The sequence below is a fragment of the Xenopus tropicalis genome, chromosome 1 (genome assembly GCF_000004195.4).
Source record: "Xenopus tropicalis strain Nigerian chromosome 1, UCB_Xtro_10.0, whole genome shotgun sequence".
Lineage (NCBI taxonomy): Eukaryota > Metazoa > Chordata > Amphibia > Anura > Pipidae > Xenopus > Xenopus tropicalis.
Window position 1 is genome coordinate 203078711 of NC_030677.2, and position 25093 is coordinate 203103803.

At 42.6% G+C, this 25093-nt stretch overlaps 1 protein-coding gene across 13 annotated transcripts in view; it reads left to right on the plus strand.

Moving 5' to 3' along the window:
• Window positions 1-25093, plus strand: part of tcf4 (transcription factor 4) — a 263386-nt gene that overhangs the window by 203102 nt on the left and 35191 nt on the right.

Consider the following 25093-nt stretch of genomic DNA (forward strand, 5'->3'; position numbering starts at 1 on the left):
GACAATACATAGCCAAAATCTCTCTAGGGCTAAAGGTGGCCATACACGCACCGATATTATCGTACGAAACCTCATTTCGTACGATAATCGGTGCGTGTATGGCATGTCGGCGAGTCGACCGATATCGCAGGAAGCTGCCGATATCGGACGACTCGCCGATCGGACAAGTTTGAAAATTTTGATCGGGCGCCATAGAAGGCGCCTGACCAAAATTCTCCCTTCAGAGCTGAATCGGCAGAAGGAGGTAGAAATCCTATTGTTTCTACCTCCTTACCTGCCGATTCAGCCCTGAATGGTGTGTGGCGGATCTTACGATGTTTCGTGCGACCGATGGTCGTACGAAACATCGTCGGATCGCCACGTGTATGGCCAGCTTAAGGGTGAAGACGCACAGAGCTACTAGTAGCAGCTACTTGTCACGGCTACTAAACCCCAGAAAATACCCTGCCATAGACAATACTGAGAATTGCCTCTGCTAAAACACACATAGAGACAGTTATCAGTAAATAATCAGCATTGTCTGTTTCTGTAGCCGTGACAAGTAGCTGCTACTAGTGGCTCTGTGTGTCTTCACCCTAAGGACCAACAGAGTGCATGTTAGGGAGGTGACAGGCGGGGAGATTAGTCGCCTGTGACAAATCTTTGTTGCAGCGGGCGACTAATCTTCCCGCAATGCCATCCCACCGGCAAGAATGTAACTCGCCGGTGGGATGGCATATGTGTCCCTACGATTCACGGAAGTCGCCCAAAGTTGCCTTGAGAGGAAACTTCAGGCGACTTCTGGGAATCGCAGCGATGTGTATGCCGTCGATTTGCATTCCAGCGATTTACATTCTTGCCGGTGGGATGGATTTGCGGGGAGATTAATCTCCCGCAACAGCACGGGGCGACTTATCTCCCTGTCTGCCACTGCCCTTATGGAAGTATAATACAGGCAGTTCACCTTCAAGTTAACTTTTAGAATGCTATAGAATGGCCAGTTCTTAGCAGTGTTTCATTTAGTCTTCATTTAATTTTCTAAATTATTTACTTTCCTCTTCTGACTCTTTCCAAGTGGGGGGTCACTGACCCCGGTAGCCAACTACTATTGCTCTGTGAGGCTACAATTTTATTGTTACTTTTTATTACTTATCTTTCTATTCAGTCCCTCTCCTATTCATATTTCAGTTTCTCATTTAAACCAATGCCTGGTTGCTAAGGTAAAATGTACCCTAGCAACCTGACAGCTGTGAAAATTCCAAACTAAACACAAAGGTAAATAAACAAATAAAAAAAAAAAAATGAAGACCAATTGCAAAATGTCTACAGATAGCATTCTCTAGTTCATGCTAAAAGTATCCATAAGCAAGTATCCATACACACTAGGGCCAGTTTAATCTACAGCCAATCATCTTATCCCTGTGTTTTTGGGGGAGGAATTTTGTAAATCTGAAGAAAACAAAACAAACATGGGGGAACATATAAACACCACACAGTGTCCTGGTCAGACTCAAACCCAAGACTCCATGAATACATATTTTTAAATGATTTTTAAACCATTAGTGATGAGCAAATCTGTCCCATTTCGCTTTGCAGAAAAATTTGAGAAGCTTTAAAAAATTGCGACTTGCATTGAAGTCATTGGGCATTTTTTGCGGGCGTTGGAGTCTTTGGGCGTTTTTTTTTCGGCAGAACCTGGTGAAAAATTTCTTTCATCAGTAGACACCATTACAGTGACTAAAAATATAATATTATTAGAATAATATACATTTGTGTAGAGAAGGAATTAAAGGGGAAGTTCAACTTTTTGTTATAGATGGAACTGCGTTATTTATTTAATTTTTTTATCGTTATTAGACTTCCTATTCTGGCTCTTTCCATCCTACAGATGATTTAAAAATGCATCCCTGGTATTGCCTAGCAACCAGATAACAGTTTAAAATTCCAGGCCTGAGAGCCGCAGAAGAAGAAATGGAAGTAGTTCTAAAGACGCAATAAATAAATAAATACAAATTACCAGCCGATTTAGAAGTCTGAATTCCACTAACAATTTCATTTAAGGTGAACTACTTCATTTAAGGTGGAACAGCCCTGGTCATTGCTGGGGGGGAAGCTGAGCCCAAATCCTTGTTGGTGGGACAAGGGGGTTGCAAAAGACGGAGTGGCACAGATTGGACATCACTGATGTATATTGTAACAGCATGAAATAGGTTAATGGCGGCAATGCTACAGCACCCAGGTCTAGTAACCCAGACCAACCAGTCATAGGGCAGTGAGGTTGGGGAATGCCCTTCCTAGTGATGTGGTAATGGCAGACTCTGTTAATGCCTTTAAGAGGGGCCTGGGTGAGTTGTTGAACAAGCAGAATATCCAAGGCTATTGTGATACTAATATCTACAGTTAGTATTAATGTTTGTATATATAGTTTATGTATGTGAGTGTATAGATTGGTTAGTATAGGTTGTGTGCTGGGTTTACTCGGATGGGTTGAACTTGATGGACAATGGTCTTTTTTCAACCCTATGTAACTATGTAACTGCTACCCTTTGGTTGCTCTGGGTTACTAGACTTGAAACTGATTTTGCATCCATTTTACCCCCTTTGGTTTTTTTCCTAGTATTTCTCTGTATGAGTAGTGCCTCACTTACTAATCAGTTTATGTGGCCCCCCAGCCCCGTAAGGAAATGAGGGGATGAATGAGGGGCTCGCCGTCAGGTCTGTAACCCCTGTAGTGGTCAGTAAGGAATGCAGAGAATTGGATTAATAATCAGTCGACCTTTTGTTCTCCACCTTTAAACTGATAATTATGGGGGAAATGCTGCAAATCTCAGCACTCTGTAATAATGGGAAGGGAGAAATTATATTTTATATTTCTCTCTCGGAACGTAATTGCTCCTGGCATCTTCCTTTTAGTTTTTATGGGAGGCATCGGCTGCCAATGTAAACGTGGGACTAGAATGTTTCTGTTTGCAGGGTTACATCTGTACCGCGCTGTAGCGGCAATAGGACTCCATTCCTGGCCCGCGACCAGCAGCACACCGGGAATATATCCTATTAATTCCTATTGGATTTCTCAAAGTAAAATATATCCAATAGGATTGTTTTGCCTGCAAAAAAGATTCATTGGGATCAAGATGGCCTTCCCATAATTCAGAACTTTCTAGATAGCAGGTTTCCGGATAACAGATCCCATACCTGTACTGGTCTTCACATCTTACTAACATTCTTCCTTGCATGGTATTTTCAAGGGTAGGAAAGTGCAAATGTATGGATTAAGTCTATGAAAATATAATATACCCATAACTGTATCGCATAAGAAGAGGTAAAGACTAGATAGAGTGTTTGTTGATTTTGTCTTGGTTTCTATATACTCCATCAAAGGGAGTTTGAGTAGAACCTTCGCAAAACTGGAATGGAACCTTTTCCAGTGGTGTTCCATCTAAAGCAGCCCTTTCCACTTCCTTATATACCCCAAAAAGAGTTTTGATCAGGCAAGATGACAGGCTAGGAATATCATTGGCCACATAGGATGCCTAATGAGAATGAAGTGGAAAGGGAAGATCAAGAGAGGTTTCATCTACATCTAGGGGAACATAGTTACTGAAGGTTTTGCTGAGCCCTGCCTGTGCCCTGGCAGCTATAAAAGTTATACTTCGCGTCTATTCTGGGCATTCTTAAGCGGCCTATAGCTTCTGGGACGTGCTGGAGTTGTAGGGTATCATCAGCCGTAGAGGTGCAAAGGAATATTTGGCATTCTTAACTTTATCAATAGAGTAATTTTCTAGTTCTTCTAGACCAAAAGATTTCCAAATCAACAATGATACTGTATGTATAGGCATACATATACATAAGTTTGTTAGTATTTAGGATATTTACATTTACTTGGCATTGGTGATTCCTTGTAATCTCTTTTTTAATAGCAGTAGTAAATCCCCATGTGGTGCTGGGGCCCTGTATATGCCAATACTGACACATTAAGGTTTGTTATCATTGGGATGTATCCCTTTCAGTACAATGGGTTAAAAAGCACAAGAGGAAGGAGGTCTCTGCCCTACAGAGCTTACAATTCTTTTCCCATAGTGGATTTATTACTCCTAATTTTTTTTTTTATATTTTAGTAGTTTTCTTGTAATATTTCCGGATGGTCCTGGCAGCTGCACCCTCACTTATATCCTTAGAGTGGGGGCATCTTTATCACACTGCTTTGCATCCCTACACCCCTCTAGCACCTTAAAGAATAAACCTTACCAAAGTGGTGGTCATTATATGTCAAAGAGAGGGAAAAAAGCAGTAACACTAAAATAACCTCAGCTCATTGCATGTATACTAAATGATTCCAACGTCTTACATTTCTATGGTGAGGTATGCCAATTGTTGCTGCCACTTTGTATTGCTGTAGCTAGCTTTAGAACGCCATTGATCTCCTGATGGTACGTATTGTCCAGTTATGTTACAGTTTGTATGCCAAGGTGAAGGGGCATTGTAGCAGCCACTTGAACAGGGATCCCATATCTTTTTTTCTCGTGAATCACATTCAGGTGTAAAAAGTGTTGAGGAGCCACACAAGCATGAAAAAAGGTTTTTTGGATGCCAAATAAGGTGTCTCCAAACCAGGAATTTAAAAATGGGTGCCTACTTTGAGGCCACTAGAAGCAGCATCCAAAGGGTTGGTGAGCAATGTGTTCCTCACAAGCCACTGGTTGGAGATCACTGGACTAGAGTTTTCCTTATGCCGCAAAATTCCGATGAAACGGAAAGCTAAATGTGAAGGTGCAGGATGGTTGTCGTTGAGTTTTCGGCACTTGAGGAGGCTGAGTTGCTGGTGGAGACCAATCAAGCGAGCATTTATGTTGATATACCAAGTGATTTTATTGCCTGTGGGCAAAGCAAGAGAACTATGATTTGTGGTTTTGCTACTTTTATTGTGTGAGTATAATGTTATGTTTTTAGTATTACGGCCAGCGTTGATTCAGATGAAATTTCAGCGGTTAACAGTCTGGGCTTGTGAAGCACCAAATCTTCAACAAAAGAATTCAATGAAACCCAGAACCAAATCCTAACTTGCATGTCAGAAAATCTCAGCTCAGCTAACCGTAATTATAGTATCATTACTGGAGCAAAATGTGAATTTGACCAATTATGAAACTCCCTAAATATCTCGAATCTCTAAATGTTATCCCGGATTACTTGCATCCATAATGTCATTTCACAGATACTGAATTAGACCGTCGGGATCTTGGTTGGCTTGGATCACCAGTCTGTGGAGCAAAATAAGGTACAAAGAAATTAGTTTTCCCAAGTAGGAAGCATCTGTAGTGTTTTACAACTATGAACCTGCCAGGTAGCTGAATACATCTGTACCGCCTTCTGTTTAATATAGGCATGCCCAAACTAGGTTAGGCCAAATGAGAAGGTACCTCAGGGTTTCAGTGTACTTGTTACTGTATTCTAGAGCAATGTTTCTCAAGCTGCAAGTCTGGATTTCAAATTTAGTTTTGCTCGGGTTGCCACCTTTTTTTGTAGACCAGGTGGGGCATAGGTGGGTCTGTCTGTATAGGGGGTAATCTGGCAGTGCAGAGGGTCAGGGAAGGGATGTATTACAAATTTACTGCCAATTAAACTTCCGGTAAATTTGTAATTCTGGCCCTGGTGCAAAAATTGCTGGGCAGTTACCGGCCAGGTGGGAACCCTAAGTATGGCCTGAGGAGACTTCTTTCCCTTTATCCTTAGCAGTTAGCTGCTGCTTTTTTGCTGTGCTGTTATTCCTGAACAGAAAATAGTCCCAGTGGGTCCCCTAGCAACCAGATGTTTGCTTTCAACCCACTGAATGCAACCTGCTGGGTTGTCTGCGGTTTTAAAGGTTTTGTCAGAGTCTGTGGGGCACATATACTAAGATCCGATTTTTTTTTCTTGGCTTATATGGACGATATGGAGTAACTACGATAATTTCTGATGTTCTAAAATATCTCAACAGTGCTATTAACATTTGTACGATTGCGGTCTGAAAGTCACAAAACTTTCGGGCCAAAAAGTTTGTAAACGCCACAAAAACCTTTCTGGCTTTGAAGCCTTCCATGTCTGGCTTTGGGAGCCTTCCATAGGGCTCAGTGGGACTCAACAGATCAGACCTGGCGAAAAGATAGTCCCGAGGAAAGTGATGCCAAAGCGTTAAAGAATTCCGAAATGTTCGCATTCTTTACGCAAAATACGATTTTCTCGTGGAACTTTAACGAAAACCACAAAAAACTTTTAACAAACTTTTCGCATACATTCTGAAATGAAGTTAGAAAACATTTAGAAAAAAAATACGAATTTATCTCAAAATTGTTTAGTAAATGGGCCCCTGTGTGTCTGGACCTATATGGCACCTCAGGAAAGAGCACATTTGGGAGAATATCCAGCAGGCTTATTGGATTCCATATATTCCAAGATTGAAAAATTTAATTTGCTGATAACCCATCTTCTACAGATGTAGTAGGGGGAGGAGCCTAATTCCACCTGACAATAGAACTAGGGCTACTTTTACTACTTATATTTGTAGAAATTCTTGGATTTATAGTACAGGGCCTTGGCCTAAATAAATGGAGCAACTCTATTGGGTCATCCACATAAGTAGGCAAATAATGTCTAAGTGCTCACCCAGTGGCCTATGGCTTAACACAGGGGTGCCCAGACTTTTTCGCTCGGCGATCGACTACTGACTCCTCCACCCCTACGTACGGATACCCAATAAATGCACGGAACTGCCGCACTTTCACATTTGCCGCCTTCGCCGCGGTCCACCAGAAAGCCATGGGGGATCGACTGATGGACCGTGATCGACGTTTTGGCCACTCCTGGCTTAACACGTTGGCACGTGGAAGGAACCTAACAATACTGGTTAACCCTTGGTTAAATCGTGGCCCCTTTTACACAGTCCTTGCTGCCATGACATATTGAATTACTGCTGTTGGTGATTCGGGAGCTGATTGTGCCAGCCCCACAACAAGTAATCTGCGAGTTTAGCACCGACGGCAGCTGCCGGCACGGTTTCAATTCTTCTGCAATGCTAATAAGCTTGAGAGATAGTGGCTTGCAGAAAGCGAATGCAAAGCTGTTCTTGGGTAAACGCAGGCAATTTCATTCTGCAGTTATTTGCTATGTAGTTATCTTTATTAATATTATCAACTCTCTCTCTCTGTGTGTGCAATAAATTACATCTGTGCCAAAGCTGGTTTTGGGTATTACTAAATTGCTCTCCTATTAGAACCTCAGTTCTGTTGCCTCCTCATTATGCATTTTTGCTAAAGGATACATTTTCTGGGCATATTTTTAAGCGCTTTCTAATGTTTGTCATTAACTCTTATGAGAAATGTAACGCACTTCTATCTTTCCTTATGGTTGCGAATTAGCAAATTGCTGGTGAGTAACTGTCGGCTCCGCTCGCATTTAGCTCGTGCCGTTTATAAAGTGAATTTAATATACTCGTATATGTTCATTGGGTGATGCATGCTTCACATTGGCCCTATTGCTATTACAGAAAATAAAACTACTCAGATATATCGATGATTTTTGTTTTTGCAATTAGAAAGTGATGATTCTCTATATTGTGAACCCAGAAACGCTTGTTCTATGATGTTAGAATTGTATTGTTTTTGTTACTTGTTATTCTTTATCTTTCTATTTGCTCTCCTTTTCATATTCCAGTGTCTTACTCAAACCACTGCCTGGTTGCTAAAGTAAACAAGACCCTAGCAACCAGATAGCTGCTGAAATTCCAGTCTGGGACCTGCGGTACAAAAACCTAAATACCTGAATAAAGATCAAAAATGAAAACCAACTGCAAATTGTCACAGAATATGAATCTCTGTGTCACACTAAAAAATAATTTTAAGGTTAACAATGCCTTTAATACTCATCTGTGTATGTTTTTTCCATTATGGGAAGTTTGTTATTCCCTTGTGTTTTTGGATATATTATATTTAGCACTGATTTCTGCTCAGTTACCAGGTCACCAAATGGGCACATTTTTATTTGATTTGGTAAAAATCAGGTAAAGATCCCACCCACTTGCTACCCCCTCTCCCACTCCCTCTGAATGCATAACTGCTGAATGGCAGGGGGCGGAGCTTCACACTAGACAAGGTAGTCCGTAAAAGAACCGCTAGTCAGCTGCTTGAAATAGAGAAAATAAATCTGGATGGGTGAAAGGTATGTTATGCCGGGGGCTGTACAGAGTAATATTAGAGGTTTTGAAAAAAAAGGCTTACTTATCCTTTAAACAAATACAGTGGAGAAATAATGACTAATAATAGATTTACTTTTCCCCTCTGAAATGCTTATTCGTTAAACCCAAATACTTAGGTGTTTGTCGGCTTTATTTGCTCGTAGAAACCACCTATTTATTCTGGCGCCGGGCTCTTTAGATGGAGAGGGAACAGTGTTACCAACCAACAGACGCTGTGACCTTGGGCAGTAATTACGGGCAGCACGGAGCACTCGCGCTTTCTCAGCTTGCCCCCTATTTGTTTTTATTATCTCGGTTATTTTTACTTTTTATTTAATTAAAGCAGGTCAGTGGCAGTTGCACCTGAATGAAACAAATTAATTGATTTGGGAGGAGTCAAGGGAAGGGTGGGAGGAGTCAAGAGAAGGGGGGAGGGGACTCTGTAGATCATGGTCGTTTATACCAAAGAAAGATTTGGAAGAATCAAAGGAATAAATACATTGTTTTGCTTATCTCCTAAGTACTGGGAAGCTGGAGATACGCAGAGACTTGGGGCAGGTTCCCATACCTTTTAAGCTAACTTTTAGTATGTTATAGAATGGCCTATTCCAACAACTTTTCAACTGGTCTTCATTATTTATTTGTTATAGTTTTTGAATTATTTGCCTTCTTCTTCCAGCTCTTTGCAGTTTTTAAATAGGGGTCACTGACCCCGGAAGCCTCTCCTATTCATACAACGGTCTCTCATCCAAACCACTCCCTGGTCGCTAAGGTAACTTGGACCCTAGCAACCAAATCACAGACTGGAGAGCTCCTGAACTAAAGATGAAATAACTAAAAAACTACAACTAATAAAAAAATGAAGACCAATTGCAAATTATCTCAGAATATTACTCTCTACATCGTTCTAAAAGTTAACTCAAAGGTGAACAACCCCTTTAATGTGCCCAGCCAGCCATGATAAAGGGGTTATTCTGCCCCGAAACATTGCACCTCCGCAATAAAACTTTGAAAGGGTTTTTCCCTAGTTTACAGCCCTGTGTGCCATCTGCTTTTTTTGCTAAGTTGGTTTTGGGAGGGTGCCGATCCCTCCAGCAGTGTGCACCGGGCGCTCATTATTTTTGGAGAGCCAGGGTGTGCGGAAAAGGTCTCAGTTGTGCCCAGCCAGCCATGATCAGCACCCATGGCCTAATGGAATCCTCAAACAATGGGGTGTTTCACCTGCCAAATCAGTATCAAAATGGGCCTGAATCAGATATCAGTCAGAAAGTTGATCATATTGGCCCTGTACACCTTACAATTGGCTACTCATTGGTCAGGTTGGTCTGTCAGTGACTCGGCTTACAAATTGCTGCTTTCATTGTTCTACCTCCAATCTCCAATACCTTCAATAAAGCCAATCACTGATTGGTTGCTATGGGTTACTGCCCATGGGCAAATTTGCCCAGTGTTGATACATTAACACCACAGAGTTTTACACCTGTTATTTATTTATGTATTTGCACTTGACTATTCCACAATGTTGGGCTCTTCTGACTATGGACCCCGACTAACAATACTAGGCATTTTCCGGATGTTTTTGTGCTGAAGTTGCACAACATCTGCCCATGAGAAACCTAAGTTTCCCAGTTTGATAGGTTGGTAAAGTTGCTGCCTGCCTTTTGTGAATGGCCTAGTCATCCAGATCCATTAGCAGCCATTTAGCTGAGTCCCAAAACAACCTGGATGTGTACCTAACCCATTATTATTATGATAGATACATGTATGGGACCTGTTATCCAGAATGCTCAGGAACTGGGGTTTTCTACCTGCTAGTTGGTTTCTCTGGGTTACTGCCCCAGGGCAATGCCTTATATAACATAATCCCTTAAAGGTCTTGCCTTGTTACTCACAGACTTATCCCACATTATAGAGCAGCCTTCTCATTAGAAGTCTATTGTGCCTCATTAGCCAGAGGCCTCATTATAAGTGTGTGGATTTCCAGTCATTACACCCAGGGCTGTGCCTGTAAGTAACGGGAATAATCAATGCCCTACTCATTATCAGCCCATTTATCAACACTCTCATTTTCGTGGTTTTTGAGGTTTTTGAAACCACAAATACTAAGTTTCTTTAAAACTACGAATGCCAAGTGATGTATTTAAACAGCTTTTTTTTTTTTTTTTTTTATAAAAAAAGACCTATATGGCCTTGACTTGGACGGCCTGGTTTTCAAAATCTCAACTGATCGCCACATCATAGCCCCGCCCAGTGATGTCACTCTCCTGACTCTTCCCTGCCCTGTGACATCACAACCCTGCCTCTTCCCTGCCCCGTGACATCACAACCCTGCCTCTTCCCTGCCCCGTGACATCACAACCCTGCCTCTTCCCTGCCCCCGTGATGTCAACGCCAGCAGCCAGCTGAACAGAGGTGACAACTCTTACCCCTCCACCCCAGGGTCTCTGCTGGTATTTCTTGCACTTGGGCTTGATTTGTATTGTAAATGGCAACAGTAGCGTCAGTTCCCTTTAATGCATGATACATACCCCACTTGTCACTTTGGATGAAAAAAGGACTCAGTGTTTGTTAAATGACCATATTTATATGAATCTGTTATCTAATGAACAGAGCATTTTTTCTCTGCCCCCGACAATGAACTTTTGGTTATTGGTCTTTTTCTGTTTTCAATAACTGAATCCCATTCTGCACCCATTGGCCATAACCGTCAGTCTTTGCTTCTGTTACAAAAGGAAAAAATGAACACTGCATTTTCTTCTGGCAGCCAAGGGGTTAAACGAAATGAGCAATGTCAGCGGTTGAAAATAAACTACAACATCCTCGGGGAAAGGCATTTATTTTGAGTCATCTCTGTGGATATTGTCCCTCTGGAGAAAGCACTTACTTTCTATATTATCGGGTGGGGGGGGGGGGGAATTAGTATCCAACACTGTTATACCTAGTTTGATTGTATCTCTCTGTACAGGCTATGAGCAAACTTAGGGGGCTGTTCCTGCTGAATTGTGCTTAGTACAGGGGAATCCCTATGTGCCATAGTTTTATGGTATCTCTCTGTACAGGCTATGAGCAAACTTAGGGGACTGTTCCTGCTGAATTGTGCTCAGTACAGGGGAATCCCTATGCTGCCATAGCTTTATGGTATCTCTCTGTACAGACTATGAGCAAACTTAGGGGGCTGTTCCTGCTGAATACTGTTCCACGCTGAAACGGCATGAATGGAAAGTGAACCAAGTGCATTAAAAATAAAATGTTATTTTAGTGATAGGAGATATGCACGGTGGGCGCCGCTGCTGGTAATGAATGGAAATATTCTATTTAAATAATGTTGTCGTCAGCAGGGTATATGGTGCTGCCCCCCCACCACGAGGAATGACAGGCGCGGAGACTGCGCTACATGGAACCGAGTTCTGTGGTATTTAACCCTTTTTCCCCAAAGGGCTGATTAGGATGTAATAATTGGGGATGATGATGGGAGGAAGACGACAATTTAACTTAATTAAAGAAAATGTATTTGCCTTGAACCAGCAGTGTCCCCTGTGAGTTAAAGAGTAAATTTAGTTGCTCGGTGTATTAATGGGTGTTGACACAAGAGCCGGGTTACAAGCAAACAATTCTACTTATTCCTTTTTAAATGAATATCCGGCGCACTTACCCCCATGCAGGGATTTGTGCGCTACCGGGGCGCTGCGGGCAAAACAACAAAGCATAATTCACTGATGTATTGTGTGTGTAATTATACAGGCTTCTCATCTCAGTGGGATGCTGGGAGTTGTAGTTAAGCAACAGGCTGTCCAGCCCTGGTGTAAATGCTTCATCAAAATCTTCATTGACTTGTCAACTAGCCCACACCGTGCTGCTTTTACCCTGCTGGGGGGGGGGGTGCCATTAGTTTTTTTACCCACCTTGTGGTAGTATATGGTGTGTATTATTGGTCCCTGGGCCAATCCTCTCCCTTATTATAGTTATGGTAGTTAGCAGGGTGTTAGTGATCTGGACGTATTTGTTGACTCTTGGTCTTGGTTTGATTTTTCTGTCGGCTTAGGGTCCCCATTGGCTCATTGATGCGGTCCCTGAACTGATGGCGCCTATACCCGGTGTTCTAATTCGATTGTTTGGCCCCAGATTCATACGACTGAATTAGCCTGATATCGCCCACCCGTAGGGGGGGGGGGGTATCGGGAGAAGATCTTACCGTGTATGGCCAGCTTTACAGTATTGTAAAGATAACTCGCCCCCCGGTCTGGCCAGTCCTACACTAACCCCCGGTCTGGCCAGTCCTACACTCACTCACCCCCGGTCTGGCCAGTCCTACACTCACTCACCCCCGGTCTGGCCTGTCCTACACTCACTCACCCCCGGTCTGGCCAGTCCTACACTAACTCACCCCCGGTCTGGCCTGTCCTACACTCACCCCCTGGTCTGGCCTGTCCTACACTCACTCACCCCCGGTCTGGCCAGTCCTACACTCACTCACCCCCGGTCTGGCCAGCCCTACCCTCACTCACCCGCGGTCTGGCCAGCCCTACACTCACTCACTTACCCCTGGTCTGGCCAGTCCTACACTCACTCACTTACCCCTGGTCTGGCCAGTCCTACACTCACTTTTATCTGATTCATTAAGAATTCTACTGCTTCAATATTTAAAAAAGCCAGAATCTTGGCCGAATCCCTAACTGAATCCTGGATTTGGTGCACCCCAAAAAAAAGTATATATAATTTATGTTATTAAAATATCAGTAAATGAACACATAATTGTAGAATTTCAGAATCTATTTTTCAAAATTTAACATTGTAAGTGAAAAAAATTGCCAATTCTAATGTATTCAATAATAGTATTGATTAATTTAGAATGTATTTTAATAAAACATAAATTTGTGTGAATAACATAAATCTCTAAAAATAAGCTTATACGTTAAACCCAACACATGTCTGATGGACAATTTTCCCTTGAAAATTCCCTCGAGCTGCTCTCATTTGTAGCAAAATAAACAGACTTTGGCTAAATCTGCTGTGAGTGATTATTGGCTATTTATCTTTGCGGGGCAGGATTTCTGTTTGACCTGTATTTCTCGCATGAAATTCGCGATGCAGATGTCTCCTCCGTCCCTCAGTTACGTCTCTCTCCTTTTGGCTGTTTAACGTTACACCAAACAAACATGGTATTGATCAGGCAGGGTTTGATTTTGTTAGCACTCGCAGACACAAACCAGAATATAAAAATAAACTTGTGCGATTATTTTTGTAGACTGCGGATGACATCACAAAGCTCGGAGTAATCTGTCTGTTCTCAAAAAGAGCTGACCCTGTCAGATCTACGGGTAGTTTTTCTACGGAGTTCCATCTGGAAGATATTTCCTTCTCGCTGGATGGCAGGGTTTCCGCTAGCACGCGTGTGTGTGTGTGTGTGTGCATATGGGCAAATTGGGGAGGGGGGAACATTTGGGATAAGATGGACCTTTTTTGGATTCTGCGTGTTCTCGGAGAAGAAGTCCGAGCATTCATGCAGAAAGCAGTTCCTTTCTACTTAGCAATGATTCAGTGCCTCTATTTATACATCATGTAAATGGAAGGGGAGATAATGAATATGCGCTGTTTGTACTTTCCTAAGGCACTATTTGCCCTCTGATTTGGGCACTTCATGACATGGCACAAGGGGTCAGTGTGAGCAGGAAACCCGAGCAGAGATCTGAATGAGACAGTTGCTTTCAAAGGTGCCATGAGGAGTCCCTTCATCTCGTTAATAACAGCGAGGTTCGACTAATTAACAACTTGCTGGATTCCGAGGGCTAAGCCACTTAACAGCCTATGAGATATCCACTGCAGGCTCTCCTGCTTCCCTACTCGGACTTACCTTCATCATATGCGACTAGGGATGCACCGAATTTAGGATTCGGCCTTTTTCGGCAGGATTTGACCGAATCTATGATGGAGAGGAAAGAGCTGTTGGGATAAATAGTTTTTTGGGGGTTTTGAGATTTGAAGCACACCCCATAAACACACACGTAAGGCCCTGATGCACATGAATCAGTCGGCTGCATGAGCAAAAAAAACCTAGTTAGGTCGAGGGGTGAATAATTAATAAATGAGGGAGAAAAAATGAACCAGTTTGACCTATTAGCCATCCACTGCAATCTCAGCGCTGTGTGTTACGTAACGTCCGGACAGGATTATGAATAAGTGTTTCCGATGATATTTGCTTCATCACTTGCCCCAGGGAGGGTTCCTTATCTGCAGCAATCACTGTCTAACGTGAAACCTTTAAGTGCCAATAACCGCACCGTGCCTTAAATAGAACAATAACATTTGACAGAAGATACACGATCTATCTGGCCCCTTCTTGCCCTGACTGCTCCCAAAGCGCAGGCTTTTATGAATTCTCCCGCTATTTCCTCTAATATAGTCGTAATTCATTCCCAGATAGAGATGTTATGTCTGATTTCTGTAATAAAGACAGTCCGTTATGTCATTGCGGAGGATTAAGGGGCAGATAAAGTGGCTCGCGAGAAACAAAGATGGCTGCTGGGTTGTGCACCTGTATCTGTGGTATTCAGCGCCTGACAGGCATTTTTATTAGCCCTTGTTGACCTTTCACCTGTTGTTTCCCACCCCCTCGGGGGACAGCATGTGGCAAGGAGCTCTCTTTCCCTTGCTCCCTGGTTCCTACAGGTGGTTCTTGTAGCTATGTACACTTGTTTTTCATGGTGCACCACGCACTTAGAGTCTCAGCGGGACCTGCAATTTCATCCCTCTCCAAAGGAAAGAAGGGGGGGGCGCCAGGGTCAGGGATTGAGGGAATTGCTTTTGCATTTTCAGCTCTGTTCTGTGTGTCATATGGTATCCATTATCATCTGATGGCAACGCCAGGCCCTAGGCCCTTTGCATGTTTGTCCTGTGAGAAAGATCTGGAAAGGCCGACATCTGTTTCTGATTGTTGCAATTGCAGGTTGATAGAATAAACGCAGGCTGAGGTGGGTGGGTTTTCCTTCCGGCCCTTTCCACGCTGCTCTGGTAATGCACTTCACGTGAGGAGCTGCTTTTTTCATCATTCACATCCCACCCCCCCCCCCCCAACCGCCTTTTGCCAGGGACATGTGGCACGAATTAAGGGACCTGCAATGGAACACTAAAGTCTCGCGCTGAGATCCTGCCGTGGGTCAGTCCAGGAAACAGACTTTGACCTTAACACGTATCAAAGGGAAAAAAGTACAAATTGATTTCCCCTTTACAAAAAAAAAAAATTTTGAAGGAAAAGCTATATATTTACAAAAAAAAAACAGTGTATAAATAGGGATCGTGACTTCATGCAGAGATTGTTTTCCAAGTTCCATCGGACGTTCCGTAGGAATACAGAATATTCCCCAAATTATTAAAAATGTAGAACAAACAAACTGATAAATGTCACCGGGTTTCAGAGATGATTTTAGAGCAGGAAAAGCTGACCGTAAATCGGCAGTGTCCATATCATGGCGGATAAAAATGATCTTCAGTGATAGTAAATGAGCCCCACCATGTCTTGGGTCTCTCGAAGGCACTTGGCCCCCAAGAAAATAGATTTAGTCACTCCAATGCCAAAAGTTTGAAAGATGATCTGCTTCATTGCCAGTTCTAGGCAACTTCTTGGTATATGGTACCTGTTGTTTGTTTCCTGCTGGGAGCATCTACAGAACCGCACATCCTCTGATTGGTTGGCCCTTGGGCCATTGGCTTATGCAGTCCTGTGTTCCTCTTTATACCCGAACAGTATGAACAGTCAATCAATAGAGCAGTGGTGCCCGTACTGAGGGGGCTGGTTAGTATGCGGAGCCCAACCTAAGGCCATTTATGGTGAGATTTAGGTAGAATGTCTATTTGGTCTCCTAGGTACTTCTACAAACTAGGGTGAGATTCGGAGTGCTGTCCCTAAAATGAGTGTGGTTGTATTAATAATTATTATTGGATATGTAAAGGAGCTTCAACCGACCATTGCCATGGTCAGTGAGCCTCCCCCACATGAAAAGCCGTAAGGGCAAACTGCCCCACCTTATTGTTCTGTATATGGTCTGAAGTACTCAGCATGAAAACCCAAGCTCAGTCTTGGTTTGTCTCAAAATTGGTAGAAAATATACCCCTACTAGAAAGTAAATCCTGATTGACATCTGGCCAATTTTTACATGCTACCCATATGCACCTTATTTAGGCCACAATGACCAGATTTGTTCATTTATATTAATCTCATATTAATATTATCTCATATAAATGAGCCTGCTCAAAATTGCCTTAATGGTGTCTCAAAGATCTAGTTAGAATTTGATGATGATGATGCTATTAGAACCTCTCTAAAACCTAGGCCTAAGGTACAGTATAAGTGCTGTCTCTTTGGAAGCCATGCGGCAGGTACTCCATTCTGGGGTATGTCAATTTTCTCACATTTCCTAGCGCTTCCAAACAAAAACGTAGACTATGTGTTGTAGCACAAAGTAGCTTTTACTTTGATCTTAGTGTTTTTGTCATTTGATCTTTTCTTTAATAAGTTCTACATGTCTAAACATTCAGCAGTGTGTATCTGTGCGTGGCCTTTCTCTTGTAGCCCTTCATGGTGGCTTGACTTCAACAGGCCCGTAACCTATTCTTCTTGCTAGTTACCTTCAAACCAAACCTGTATTCCTCTTTGTACCTGAACAGTATGAACAGTCAGTCAATAGAGCAGTGGTGCCCGTACTGAGGGGCTGGTTAGTATGTAGAATCCAACCTAAGGCCATTTATGGTGAGATTTAGGTAGAACGTTTGTTTAGTCTCCAAGGTACTTCTACAAACTAGGGTGAGATTCGGAGTGTTGTCCCAAAAATAAATGCATTTGAATGGCTCATACAACATCATTGGCATCATCGTTATTAATATATATTAGGGTTGATTCACTAAGGTGCGATAAAACATGCGCTATTTATAGCATGCGCTAAAAATTTTATTGTGTCTTATTTTTTGCGTCTTAACACACGATTCACTAAAAGGTTATTTGCGTTAATTTAGACCCGATGCTGTTTGCGTTATTTAAGTCACGAAGACTATTTGCGTGCGGTATTCGACGCAGTGCGTGCTAATTAACGCAGCGCGCTACTTGACATGCGCGCTCCATATTGGCCATACACACCATTATGCTAGTAAAAGTACTTTTTCTGAAAATGCCCATTTCCCTGCAAACTGGCGGCTGCATCACTCTGGGGCCAACACAGACTGAATAAATCTCACTGCAAAGTCCATATTGTGTTGCCAAAAGCTGAGGAACTGTACTTTTCTATAATTACCGGTGTTAATTTTCGCACAGACAAATGCAATATTTAGTGCGTCTTAGTGTTTGTGAATCATGCATTAGTATTATTTCTGTGCGAGAATTAACGCAATGCGGTAAAATTAACGCATTCGGTTGCACGCGAAATGCGACTTAACACATGCGATAATACTTTTGCAAATCGTGCGTTTTTTCCGCATCAATTTTAACACAAAAAAGCATGCAATAATGCTTATCGCACTTTAGTGAATCAACCCTATTATTGGATATCTAAAGGAGCTTCAACCGACCATTGCCATGGTCAGCGAGCCTCCCCCACATGAAAAGCCATAAGGGCAAACTGCCCCACCTTATTGTTCTGTACATGGTCTGAAGTACTCTGCAAGGAAATATACCCCTACCAGAGAGTAAACCACAATAGTGGCTATAGTTTCATGGCATTAATAGTGGGGTTCTGCCATCTTGTAGATGAAGTTGAGAAGTATCTGACCAAATCATGCAGAAGACTAAAATGGAACTGAAATACATATATTAATAATAGTAATAATATTACACCTGTGGCCTATGTATATATTGCACCTGGGCACGCGCGGGCAACTTTAGTAGAGGCAATGGCAATAAATGCACATTATATAATCCCAAGGGAAGGGAGCCTGTACAGCCTGTGCTGAGACCATAATTAAAAGTGGTAATTAGAAGGCGGCAGTATCCCTTTAACCGCCAGCTTCACACGGGCCAGGTCTGTATGTTTTCTGAGATGCTCAGCCAGGTGTAATATAATCATTAGAAAGTGAATTTACGCAAGGCCAACGCGCTCGGCTTACTTGGCAGCGACTTGTTTTCCTAACACAGCGAATCGACTGTACCTCGGTGACAAAGATAGCAAAGCTGCCAAACTGCATGGGGAAAACAGTCATCATATGGAACTGTTGCAGCTGTTGCCATGGTTACAGTTTCCTGTATGCTAGGGGCTGACTGGCCCATCATTTTCAATAGGGTGTCAATTTTTGGGTAGAATAATGTAGGTATGGGCTACTATTGTATGCTCTTTATACAGATGCGGGCACGAAACAACTTTCCAGAATCTGCCAAATAGTTGCATTTCCCAAGGGGAAAATGTTTAATCTCAAAAAGTTTATGTTGATATTTTTTGGGGCAAATATATATTAAAACAATTAATTTTACCTTAAAGGGGACGTTGACTTTTTGTGAAGGTCGGTTTCAGCGATATTCTAAAACTTGCAGACTGGAAAAGTCAAGGCAGCCCTTGCCCCATTTTTTCCTAATTTGTTAGGGAAGGGGAGTGTGAGATCTGCAGGAAAGTAGCGTAGTTGTAACGATCCTGAGAAGTAATTTGGGATATCCAGCACTAAATTGGCCACGTTTTCAAGCTGTTAAAAATCTTCGATGTGTATTCTGGCAAAGTAACTGGAAGGACTTTGGAGGGAAAGTTTATCTCCCCAAGAATACTCGATGACACGCTGCGTTCACTGAGGCTGGAAAAGTCAGTGCAGGTGTTAGCATGAGTCACCAGCACTGGAATGAGGGGTAAGTGAGCCCTCTGTCTAGGAGGTAGGGCCAGAAAGTGAGAGAGCTGAGGAGAAAAGGTGTGAGTTAAATATATGTTCTTTTTCTGGATACATTTACTTTAATAGAGGCGCTATCCAATAGCAGCTTTCCTGTACATATAGACTGCAGGTGGATCAGTCTGGTCTGGGTTTAGGAAAGTGAACCTTGTTACATAAACTTTGGGAAAATTATAACTGGCTTTAGTTTGTGGGAAAACCCTGCTGTGAATATATAGCAGGCGAATACTTGCTTGAAGTTCACCTGGGTGTCACTGTCTCTTTGAGATAGATTTTACTGCTTGTGCTGTTTGAGTGTATTCCCACAGTATGTTTCATTTGCTTTAGTGTATACACTACTGTACGTGCCTCACGTTGTATGAAAGCGTCTGAAGAAGGCGGGGTTTATAGCATTGAATGTACTTAAAGGGCACCTATCACCCTAAAATGGCTTCCCCCACATAGGGTATGGGCTAAAAGAATATTGTTTGCCCCAGCCAGAGTGGGGGCTCTATTAGCCCATACCTCAGGCAGGGGAAGCCATTTAAGGGTGATAGGTGCCCTAATGAGCAGTGGGGTGCTACTTAAATACCTTTTTAGTTGCAGATCAGCCTGGAAATGGGATAATCACACAAAAATATGCCCGTGTGTTGTGGGCTGGTGGTTTCTTCCATTGAGCATATAAAGTGCCGTTACGAAAAATGTAAAAAAAAATGATATCCTAGTACTCAGAATTCCCTTTGAAATAGGTCAGATTGGGTCAGGGACTCGAATTCCTGCTACTCGTAATATCCCAGCTATAAGCATTCCTTATAGACACCTTGCTGTTTCTCTGTGTGTTTCTTACTGTGTATTAAATGTATAATGCTCATTTTAATGTAAAGTTTAGGGTGAACCTTTTCATCAATGGGTGAATAGTTAGTGAATTTTACCTAGTGAAAAAATCTAAATGTCTCTGGTTATTCTGGTTTCTGCTCAATCCCACAGCCCCAGTCCCTTCCCAGAGGCTATTTTCCCCCACTACTACTATAGGCACCATCTCTCCCTACTATACCTGCTATCCCACAGCCCCAGTCCCTTCCCAGAGGCTATTATCCCCCCACTGCTACTATAGGCACCATCTCTCCCTACTATACCTGCTATCCCACAGCCCCAGTCCCTTCCCAGAGGCTATTATCCCCCCACTGCTACAATAGGCACCATCTCTCCCTACTATACCTGCTATCCCACAGCCCCAGTCCCTTCCCAGAGGCTATTATCCCCCCACTGCTACTATAGGCACCATCTCTCCCTACTATACCTGCTATCCCACAGCCCCAGTCCCTTCCCAGAGGCTATTATCCCCCCACTGCTACTATAGGCACCATCTCTCCCTACTATACCTGCTATCCCACAGCCCCAGTCCCTCCCCAGAGGCTATTATCCCCCACTGCTACTATAGGCACCATCTCTCCCTACTATACCTGCTATCCCACAGCCCCAGTCCCTTCCCAGGGGCTATTATCCCTCCACTGCTACTATAGGCACCATCTCTCCCTACTATACCTACTATCCCACAGCCCCAGTCCCTTCCCAGAGGCTATTATCCCCCCACTGCTACTATAGGAAACTGTGTAAGGAAATAATAGACGTTATTGTACTAATAGAGCTGTATTAGCTTTGCAAGTCTGTATCAGTGGCCTATGCAGCCCCACGTATGAGTGATAATGAGGCAGAAGCGACCCACGCGTCTCTCCCCGCGCCAATCCTCGCCCGCCATTGTGTGATATTTCACCTGACTGTGATCTACACAGACTGTGGGATTTGATTTTACGATTATTAAATTGACAAGAATGACTTTGTTAATCCTCGCAGTGCATTTGTATAACAGTCTCTAAGTCAAATGGAAAAAAAGAGATTTATGTGATTTAGACTTCAAAGGCTTTTGTTGGAATCTTTTGTCCTCCTTTGGGTTCTGTTTTGCTCTTCAAACGGCTATCGCCTTGCCGGATGGCTGGGGGGGGGGGAGGTTCAGCTGGGAATGTTTACCCATCACATCAAAACTTCAGTTTGGGGGAAAATAGAGCAGCGCACTTTGAAATGCAGAAAGGAATAATATGACTGTGCGGTGTCGCAGTGTGTACGGCACGCTTGGCATTTCCACCTCCCGTGTTCATCTTCTTGGTCAGTGTTACCCCTCCAGAATGCCGCCTGTCCTCTGAGCCATTTCCAACCCATGAAAGAGGCAGATTCCAGCAAGCGATGGGCTTTTGATCAAAGGATAGCAGCTATTAAGACATCATGGCTTCCATAAACCATTAAAGGGGTGACATCATGGGTTCCATAAACCATAAAAGGGGTGACATCATGGGTTCCATAAACCTTAAAAGGGATGACATCATGGCTTCCATAAAAGGGGTGATGATATGGGTTTCATAAATCGTAGAGGGGTGACATCATGGGTTTCATAAACCATAAAAGGGGTGGCATCATGGCTTCCATAAAAGGGGTGGCATTATGGCTTCCATAAACCATAAAAGGGGTGACATCATGGGTTCCATAAACCATAAAAGGGGTGACATCATGGGTTCCATAAAAGGGGTGATATCATGGGTTTCATAAATCGTAGAGGGGTGACATCATGGGTTTCATAAAAGGGGTGATATCATGGGTTTCATAAATCGTAGAGGGGTGACATCATGGGTTTCATAAACCATAAAAGGGGTGGCATCATGGCTTCTATAAACTTTAAAAGGGGTGACATCATGGCTTCCATAAAAGGGGTGATATCATGGGTTTCATAAATCGTAGAGGGGTGACATCATGGGTTCCATAAACCATAAAAGGGGTGACATCATGGCTTCCATAAAAGGGGTGATATCATGGGTTTCATAAATCGTAGAGGGGTGACATCATGGGTTTCATAAACCATAAAAGGGGTGGCATCATGGCTTCCATAAAAGGGGTGGCATCATGGCTTCCATAAACCATAAAAGGGGTGACATCATGGGTTCCATAAACCATTAAAGAGGTGACATCATGGGTTCCATAAACCATTAAAGGGGGGTGACATCATGGGTTCCATAAACCATAAAAGGGGTGACATCATGGGTTTCATAAACCTTAAAGGGGTGACATCATGGGTTCCATATAGCTTAAAGGGGTGTTATAGAATGGCCGATTCCTAGCAACTAGGGATGCACCGAATCAGCATTCCCGAATACTTTGCAAAAGATTTGGCTGAATACAGAACCGAATCCTAATTTGCAAATGCTAATTAGGATAAGGAAGGGCTAAAGAGAACTGCACATGAAGCTTCCGTGTTTATTTGACAAACAGTCACATGATTTTAAGGTTTCGGTTCAGCCAGAGGCAGGGATTCGCCTGAATCCCGTTGAAAAAGGCAGAACCTTATTAGCAACTTTTCAATTGGTCTTTATGTTTTATTTTGTTTAGTTATTTGCCTTCATCTTCTGACTCCTTCGAGGTTTCAAATGGGGGTCACTGACCCCGGTAGCCGAAGAACTATTACTCTGTGAGGCTACAGTTTTATTGTTATTGTTACTTTTTATTCCTTATATGTATATTTAGGCCTTTCATTATTCATATTCCTGTGTCTCTTTCAAACCACTGCCTTGTTGCTAGGTTAAATCGGACCCTAGCAACTAGATAGGTGCTGAAATTCCAAACTGGAGAGCTGCTGAACAAAAATCTAAATCATTCAAAAACTGCAAATAAAAAAATAAAGACCAATTGCAGATTGTCTAAGAATTGATTATCATATCTACATCATACTAAAAGTTAATTTGATGATGGAGGAGTAAATGATGAGTCTCCTCCTATAAGAAAGTGCCATACTTTTTAGTGAGGGGGAAATTGGGCACAGACAAGGTCTGACATTGGTAGATTTTTTATACAGCGGTAGAGAGAGAAATAGGGCTTGTATTGTTGGCCATTTATTAAAAGGTATTGTTGTCCCTAGACGGTAATTGCAATTCCCTATAGTTGCACCCAGCACCCACCAGGGTGTCCATCCTGCACCCTGTTCCAATCATGTGCAAGGGTGCCTTCTAACATGGAAAAACACTGGAGCGACTGCCACCTTTTAACTGGCAGAAATGCCGGGATTCCCAGTGCAGGCTGCATCAATGGGCACAGCAGACGTGTTACATACACACATTATGCCTCAGTAGGGCCCGTTGCTGTCACCGCACCCTTCGTTACGCCACGGACGCCAAGTGCTAAAAATGACTCCATCCCATTTCTGAGAACTGTGAGTGCAACTGCGTCAAATTCACATTAATATATAAGTGTATGAATTGTGATGTATGATGTGTAGTTGTGTCAGGTGTAAAGCCCTCTTGTGGACACTGGAATTCTGGGTAAAAAAAAATTTGCAAACTGCATCTGAAATTCCGTAAATGAGCCTTAATATGTGTTAAAGGAACAGTACCACCAAAAAATTAAAGTGTATAAAAGTAATTATAATGTACGGCTGCCCTGAGGCTCCAAGAAAAGAAGGAAAAAAGACACAGGTTATAAAGCAGATAACAGATAAGCTCTGTAGAATATAATAATCTGTTATCTACTATGGAACCTGTGCCTTTTCTCCTTCTTTTTCATCTTGAATGGCTGCCCCCGGGGTTACACAGCAGCATTGTTTATACAAAATATAGTAGTGTTCCTGTCGCAAACACACAGCTTTTACCACTGCAGGGCAACAGTACATTATATTCTAATTACTTAAACACTTTCATTTTTTGGTGTTACTGTTCCTTTAACAAAGCCTGGATACTCAGTAACCATGCATTGCCATTAGGCCCCACTGGAACTATAGAACTATATTTCATATTTAGTCCTGATAAAACTATCAGTGTTTGATTTAGCGAGTGATTCCATATATATAATCAGAGTACCCTGTATTTAGCGGTAACTAGGCTGCACAAATCCATGCTGAGGCCAAAACAATCCTATTGTTCTAATGTTCCCATGAAAGTAGCACGGTGCTCCCAATTCTGAAATAAACATTTTTTGGATAACCGATTCTATAGATATAGGGTATTAGAAATATATTTTCTTGAGACTGTGGAGGTTTTAACTCGGTGGTGCGGGGGGCGTCAGTGGAAATGGTTGCCAAGTGCATTAGCACGACGCACTGAAGTGGTTAATGCTGCAGATGTCTCTTTATTGGTGGGATTTTTTTTTTTTTTTTTTACCCCCCTTCATTTTGCTGTGACAAGCGAATGTCAGAATAGGCTGCCTGCCAATTCTGTGATCTGCTGCCTGCTTCAAAATGGAGGCAGGAGTGTATCCATTTTCATCACGGAGATGACAGCGCCTCAGTTTTTCTGGCCATCTGGAAAAAAGCGCTTAAAAAAAAAAAATAGAAGGAAGGGGGGGAATGGAGCTTTTTTTTTCGAATACTTTTTTTTTTTCTTCTAAGAACAAACTCTTAAACTAAGCCGCACGAATCGGCGCTCTTTGTTCTACCGTGCCGTGTTTATGTACAGTATAAACAAGAAAATAAATGGGCTATTTCTGTATGGCGGCCGCCGCGGAACTCTTTGTGTTTGTGAAACTAAAAAGCCAATGTGTTGCTTTGGGAGTTCTGAGCATGTATGAAGGGTTTTTTTTTTTATTTCTTTCCTCCTTGATGCACGCTCTGCATGTTGGTGGTCTCCACCATCTCCGTGTCTCCTTTCATGTGAGCGCGGGGGCAGCCCGTGGTGCTTCCATTTCATATTCTCCAGCCTATATATATATCTGTATTACGCCAAGGCATTTGATATTGTCATTGTGGGAAAATGAATAAGAGGGCTAGGTTCTCCCTGGGGGTTTCTTATCTATGCCAAAAAAGTTGGGTTGGGCTTATCTTATGCCAGCACTCGTCCCATCAGCTGTCCATCAAAACCATTCCCGTTTATAGCGGTAGTCATTAACAGAGCAACAACTTTATATATACAATCTTCATTTTATATTTGCTTAAATATTTTTTAGGCTTTTTTTATATTTCTCCCGTTTCCAGTAGAAAAAAGGTCCTACCTCGATGTACGATGTATTGACCTGAATTCATAGGAACGATGGCTTCTTAGCGTTTGT